This window comes from Cupressus sempervirens, chromosome 3 (genome assembly GCF_028749045.1).
Source record: "Cupressus sempervirens isolate cs-2001-9-10 chromosome 3, ASM2874904v1, whole genome shotgun sequence".
In the NCBI taxonomy this organism is placed as follows: Eukaryota; Viridiplantae; Streptophyta; class Pinopsida; order Cupressales; family Cupressaceae; genus Cupressus; species Cupressus sempervirens.
Genome location: NC_143120.1, coordinates 180110651 through 180117245, shown reverse-complemented (window position 1 = coordinate 180117245; position 6595 = coordinate 180110651). Strand labels below are relative to the sequence as shown.

Sequence of the window (6595 nt, the reverse complement as noted above, 5' to 3'; positions counted from 1 at the left end):
TTAAACCCTCTGATTCTCAAAAAAAAATTGTGGAAGAGGATTCTGAGTTTGAGTACTAAAAGCCCTGAGAATGATATCCCTGAGGAAGAGGAAGGTACAGATGTTGGGGATTTAAGTTCCAATTTAGAAGGGTATTCAGAGACCAAAGGAAAAAAATGAGAAAGGGAATGAGGAAGACAAAAGTGAAGGAAACTCAAAATAGAGTAACTCTGATAATGAGGGAAATTAGACTATTTCTGGTGGAGGTGATAAAGACAAAGAAAAATTAGTTAAGAATTCTATTGATATGAGAAAGGAGGATCATATGGTTAAGCCTACTTCACCTGCCAGGGAGATTGAGGGACAAGATAAGGAGGACTTTATTCACAATGAGGACCCTGTTGAGACTAGGGAGGAGGAACAGATGGAAAGGGAGGAACATATTGACAAGGTTGGTTCCCCTCCTCATGAGATTATAGAAGACACCAGTGACTCTCCGTAGAGGGAAATCAAGCTTTCCTTCCTAAATAAACTTAAAGACTATGAGCAAAATATCAGAATGCTTATCAAGGAAAGTGGAACAAAGATGGAATATGTTACTTCTACTATATGTGCTTCTACTACAAGCCTTGGAAAAAGAGCTAATAAGAAATTATATCTTCTGAGGGTCCAAGCAAGAGAACAAGGTAGAGCTTGGGGAGGATAACCCTAAAAGTTGTTGCTGCTTTAGCTGCTTACTCCATCCAGGATATTGTTGTGATTGGTAAGGAGGTTATCAAGATGATTATGGAGCTACAATAGCAGCTTTGGGTCTTGTTCTTTGTTTTTGTTCCTATTCTAGTCCTATTTGCTAGTTGTTGTAAATGGTTCTTGTTTTTGGTCTTGTTTATTGGTTTTTGGTCCAAACTTTTTCTGAGGTTCCAGGTCCTTGTAAAACCTAGGTACTTTTACTGGACTATGTTTGTGGTTTCAGGTCCCTGTACAACCTAATTTTGATGTTATTTTTTAGTAGGTTTCAGGACTATTTTTCCTGGTGGTTATTATTGCTATATCTTTTCTCTTGTTGTTAAAGGGTTTTGAGGTCCATTCAAAACTTGCTTTTACCATAATCTAAAACGTTGGATTACTAAAATGCATATTGATATTTTTTTAATGAAGATTTATACTATTAAACTTTCATCATAAATACCTCTCTCGTCGACCTCGTGTGCCAGTCAAGAGTCCTCTCATATGTCCTCGACAATGCTTGTACCTCGTTGATTGTGGCCTATGTATGTTCAGATGTGTTTGTTAGATGAATCTACAACTTAAGCTATAACATTATAATTCATAGCATGCTAGATTTATAACATATAATCAAGAATTCAAACTACAACTTACCTATGTCGACTTCTCCTTAGGATATAGTGACTGCATCATCAAAGATACAAAACTCTATCATCCAACCTTGTGTGCACTAGGAGTTTCCTATGAGATATAAAATACTAGTTGTTAATATCATGGAAATTAGTTTTGAATTTATTTATGAAAATAAGGAAAATAAAAAATAAATTATACTTATACATACAATGGGGCTCTCAGTGCAAATGGAAGTGCCAGAGCATCTACGACGTAGAATCTGCATGGGCTCATCACCAGTAGCCATGCCCTATAAAATAAAGAATGTAATTAAATTTCATTACCACAAAATTTTTACAAGAATGCATTGATATTTAATCAAATAGAAAGCACCTAATTATGTTTCCCTTGTCAATGGGTCCTGGCTCATCCCCCGCACTTTGTCCCCCCAGGGACAGGTGATACCTACAAGAAAAAAAGAAAGATTAGAAACCATATATGCTACAATATCAAATAGAAAAAACAATGAGAACACAACATAATGTACTATAGATGTCTGAAGGCCAAATGAAATAGTTGAGAGTGTGGCATCATCGACCTATCTTAGCTCCTCCTCAATCATCAACTAAACATGAATGAAGATCACATACATGGATAACTCAATATGGCTTAAAAATTAAAATTACTCTATTATAAAGATCTATTTTAAATCACATATGTCATAACAAAAAAATGTATACACATATCGATACAGAAGGAGTCCATGCCTCTGCACACCCCTCCTCTCTTGCATCGAGATCTGTAGCCTCTACACGGGCATCTAGTGTATCCTTGTCAAATACAAAATGGTACTCAAAAAGATTGCCTATGGGACCTAGAGAAATATTTTGCATGTTATGCAAGTATGGGGCACGCAAACATGTGATGAGCTCACCGATGATGAACTCGTGCCAACATCATCAACATGGGGAGGTAGCACTGACCTAGCCTAGGATATCAATAGGCTACTCAATCTATGGATGGCTCTAATAGTCTGAGAGCTAGCCTCTGCAATTATATTAGGATACTTCACTTGAGGAGGGGGGGAGACATTAGTAGGGGGGGGAAAAGTGCCAACTTTCTTCCACTGGGAAGAGGGTCTATCCTAAGGAGCTCCTCCTCCTACATCCATGTTGGGCTTCATGCTCCAATAGTTCACCTTGAGGCCCAACACAAATTTTGCATACAATTTTCTAATGAAATAAAATGGCACCTCTAAATTGCTATGTGGAGGGACTTCAAAAACATCCACCAACAATCCTAAAAGTTCACGCGTAGGCATCATTTGTTCACCATTTAATCAATAGTTTGGGCTTTTTGCGATTGATTGGTAAATCGATTTTTGGGTTTGCAAAAAGGGAAACCAAATCATCTTTACTTATATTGAGGGTCACAACCTCATCATAGTCCAACCCATCATCAAACATCTCATGCATTTTATCATGCCAATGAAGAGCAGCATTATGTTCATTGGTAAGTGTTTCAATGTTATCCACTATGGTGTTTAACATGGATAACATAGGAGCTAATGTGGGTACAATATTATATGTTGTTTGCAAAGCCCTCAATTTGGTGAGATTTTCAAATATCAAATCCTTAATTCGAGGAGGGTTTTGAGGGAGTAGGGGATCATTTGGTGGATGATTTTGAGGGGGCACTGGATCATTTGGTGGGGGGTTATGAGGAACAATATTTCTTGCCTTAGTATCATCATTTCAGTCAACCATACCTATTAATTTGCAAAACATAATTTCTTTTTCAATTAACCTAAATTTCAACAATTTCTATCCAAAAAAACCTAAATTTTAACAAATTCAATTAAAACTAACAAATTTATAATAAAATTGATTGAAAATATTTTTAAAAAACAAAAAATCACTAACCTATATCATGTATTCGTTCACAGATCAGATATCGGAGCTCAAAACATAAAATATAGTGTGAACAAACAACCCTTGGGTTTTGCTTTTTTCTTTTTTTTTTTCTAAAATCACAGTATAGGTATCAGGGATCTAATAATATCATGTACCCAATAAGGCTTGGGTCTACTTTTTAGCTTTGGTATCAAGATGGGTGGAAAAAAGTTAGAGCAGATTTTGAAATGCTTTTAGACATTTTCAAACTCTATTTTTTTCACATCACCACTTTTTGGCACACCATGATCTTGCACACACCCTTCCATCAAATTTTTTGTTTAACTTCTCCTTAACTCACAAGGCAAAATGGTATGCCTTTTCAATGCTAGTCATTCTAACCAGACTTAACTCCTCCTGAATGCTAGGTCTTAACCCATTAAGGTAATAGGCAACCTTCTCCTTGTTTTCTTCCGCATGCCCTATCCTAATAAGGACTTGGTAAAACTCCTCTATGTATACCTAGATAGATTTTCCCACTTTCTTTAACCCTTGCATCTTCTTGAACAAATCAAGCTCATAATCAATAGGAATGAACTACTTCTTTAGTTTATCCACCATGTGATACCATCTTGTGATTTTCTCCTTTCCACTTCTATTTCTTTCCAACTGAATCTCTTGCCTCCAAATTTTGGCATGGCCTTTCATCTTGGCCTTTTCAAACATAACCCTATCAGAGTCCCCAATATCCTCATACTCAAAATATTCCTCTAGCTCATTGATCCAGTCGATCAACTCATCTGGGTTTATATTTCAAGAAAACATGTTGATGTCAATTTTAGATCTCTTTCCCGACTTGGCAATGGCTATAAAAATATTTTCCTCTACCTAGTTTAGGACTTCTCTATCTCCTTCCCCTTCTTTCACAATATTTCCTTCTTTTTCATTTTCCTCCTCACTTCTGTCACCTATGGAAATATTCATCCCTTTACAGATCTCCCCTTGCAATGCTTAAACTTGTCTCTGGAGGGCTCTAACCTCAGGAGGAACAACTCCAACCCTTTCACCATGCTCTCTTCATGGAGGAATCTTCTTTCTATATCAAAATCCACAACCCACATAGTCCTGGTGCAAACTACCTCAAAATTGGTGCTCTATCTACACACTTAAGAAAACCTACTCTGATACCACTTGATGAGGGCACAACCCAAGAAAAAAATGAACACAAAAGGAAAAGGAGAATACTATTATTAGAAGTTATATTCTATTACATTTAGTACAATGAAAATAGACTCAATGACATGCCCTATGGCTTACGATGTTGTCAAATTTTGGAGAGAAACCTTTCTCACAGTACCTTCTCCCAAACTCCACCAAAAACTACATTCACAATGCAATAAATGACCTTAAGTAGCACAAATTAGGTTTAGGGTTAGGAATACATTCTAAAATATTGCATTTGGAATCCACTACAAAAATAGGAGGTTCTAGAAAACATATTAGAAGTTGGTGTAAAATTAGAAGAATCCAGAAATGGTATCCAACTTCTAGGAGGCATAACTTTTGACTCGGGACTCCGATTGATGAATTGTTTATATTTCCAAAAATATCTCCAAGTGACCTATAGCCTTATGGATAGGCTTCACTCATCCCCCATTTTTCAGGCCCTTACAAGGCCATTTAATGCCTCAAATCTGACTTTGAAGTGTTCTTAAAGGGTCTCTAGGAAACTTAAAACTGCAATAACTTTAAAACTATAAAGCCTTTTGACCTGATTCTTTTTTTTGGAGTGCTTTAAATTACAAGTATAATCATCCCTCCAAATTACACCCTCTAATCATAATTATAACTCAATTACAAAATAACCTATTTTCTACATAGGCACGTATCCCAAGGTGCTAAAAAACTCTAACCCAAAAAACCAATAATGGAACTATGAGAGTTGGAATCTCTATTTGACCCAAATGGATATCTAGAAATAAAGACAGATTAAACAAAAACTAACACTAAGCATATTTTTGGGTGATATAGGATTGCCCTTACACTACTGGATGCTCCTTCATCACTATAAGTACTCTCAAATTTGGCATGCTTTTAGAATGGAGATTTTATTCACTCTATGGAAGGATAGAAATGTTGCAGTGTTTTCTCACATCTTTTTTGATATAAATGTTTCTATGTACACTAAATCTTGTGCGTGCAATAATATAATGATGTAAATTCAAGTACAAACTGATAAAGTGGCTCTGGAGGTGGTCCACATGAAGGAGGTCTTAGCTCATTAGGGGAACACTCCCTTTACAATGGCTAAGGTGCCACTTAATTATATTTCTAGAGATCGTATGTCTCCCTGTGGTCATCGATGGGGCCATAGCACTTCATCCTTTCACTCCCACACCTCTAGGTCACAACCTCCCTGTTGCTCGTCCAGTGGTAGTTTTAGAGGTTTTCGACACTTGGTTTCTCCTCCCCTAGAGCATGTTTTTGGCTGGTCCCTAGTGGTTCCCCCTATTGCTCCTAGACTCCTACGTGGCCTTCTTCCAATCCATGTCTAAGTGGTCTTTCCCCTAGTTGGACTTGGTGATCTTGTCTCCTACGCTAGAGGGAGATAAAGATAAAGAGAATAATGATGATGCTCTTGATGGGTGGGCTCTTTTTGAACCCCTAACCAACCCAACTAATGTATGGGGCCATGATGATCATGATCCTCCCCCTCAGTTGGCACTACTCTTGCAACCCGAGGGTTTCTTTCTATGTTTTTTTTTTGTTATGAATAGGTAAGTCTCTGGCCTCTAGCCGTTTGAACTCGTGCAGGGTGACCTTGTGTCCCTTGACCCCTTTTTTTGTGAATATGTAACTTTATATTTATATTATTAGAAAGGGACTATTCATAAGATAGAAAAAGATTTTCCATTTAGTGGAAGAGGAACCGAATCCCATATTTGATTAACATTTAAAGACTCAATAATCCTTGATTACAACCATCCAATGCTCTAAATTAATATCATTACATGGTTGCTTAAATGTTTGAGGTTTTACTTGATTAGAACATAAAGAAAAGAGTAATTCACAATCATCATATTTTTGTTGACATTTTCTTTCTCTAGTAGATCTATGTCGTTGTGTACTATGTTTACTTGTTGGAAATTTTACTTCATTCTTACCATATGTATTTACAACAAAAAAATCATTTCCAATGCCTTGTTGAGTGTCTTGATTTTGGATTTGAGAATCAATTGGAATATGAATAGTCCTCTATTGTATAATTTGTGGTTGGTTTTTATTTGTTGGGCCACCCAAATCCCACTATTGTCGAGTCCCAATGTGTTGCAAAGAGGAAACTACAAGCTATTGAGTCACACATGGTCGTTGTGGGTGAAATATAT

The 6595-nt window shown here is 36.7% G+C and overlaps 1 pseudogene; it reads left to right on the top strand.

Annotated features, from left to right (window-relative positions):
• Nucleotides 1-286: 286 nt before the first annotated feature.
• The window catches only part of LOC149565369 (coatomer subunit alpha-1-like), a 44277-nt pseudogene continuing 37968 nt past the window's right edge, over nt 287-6595 (top strand).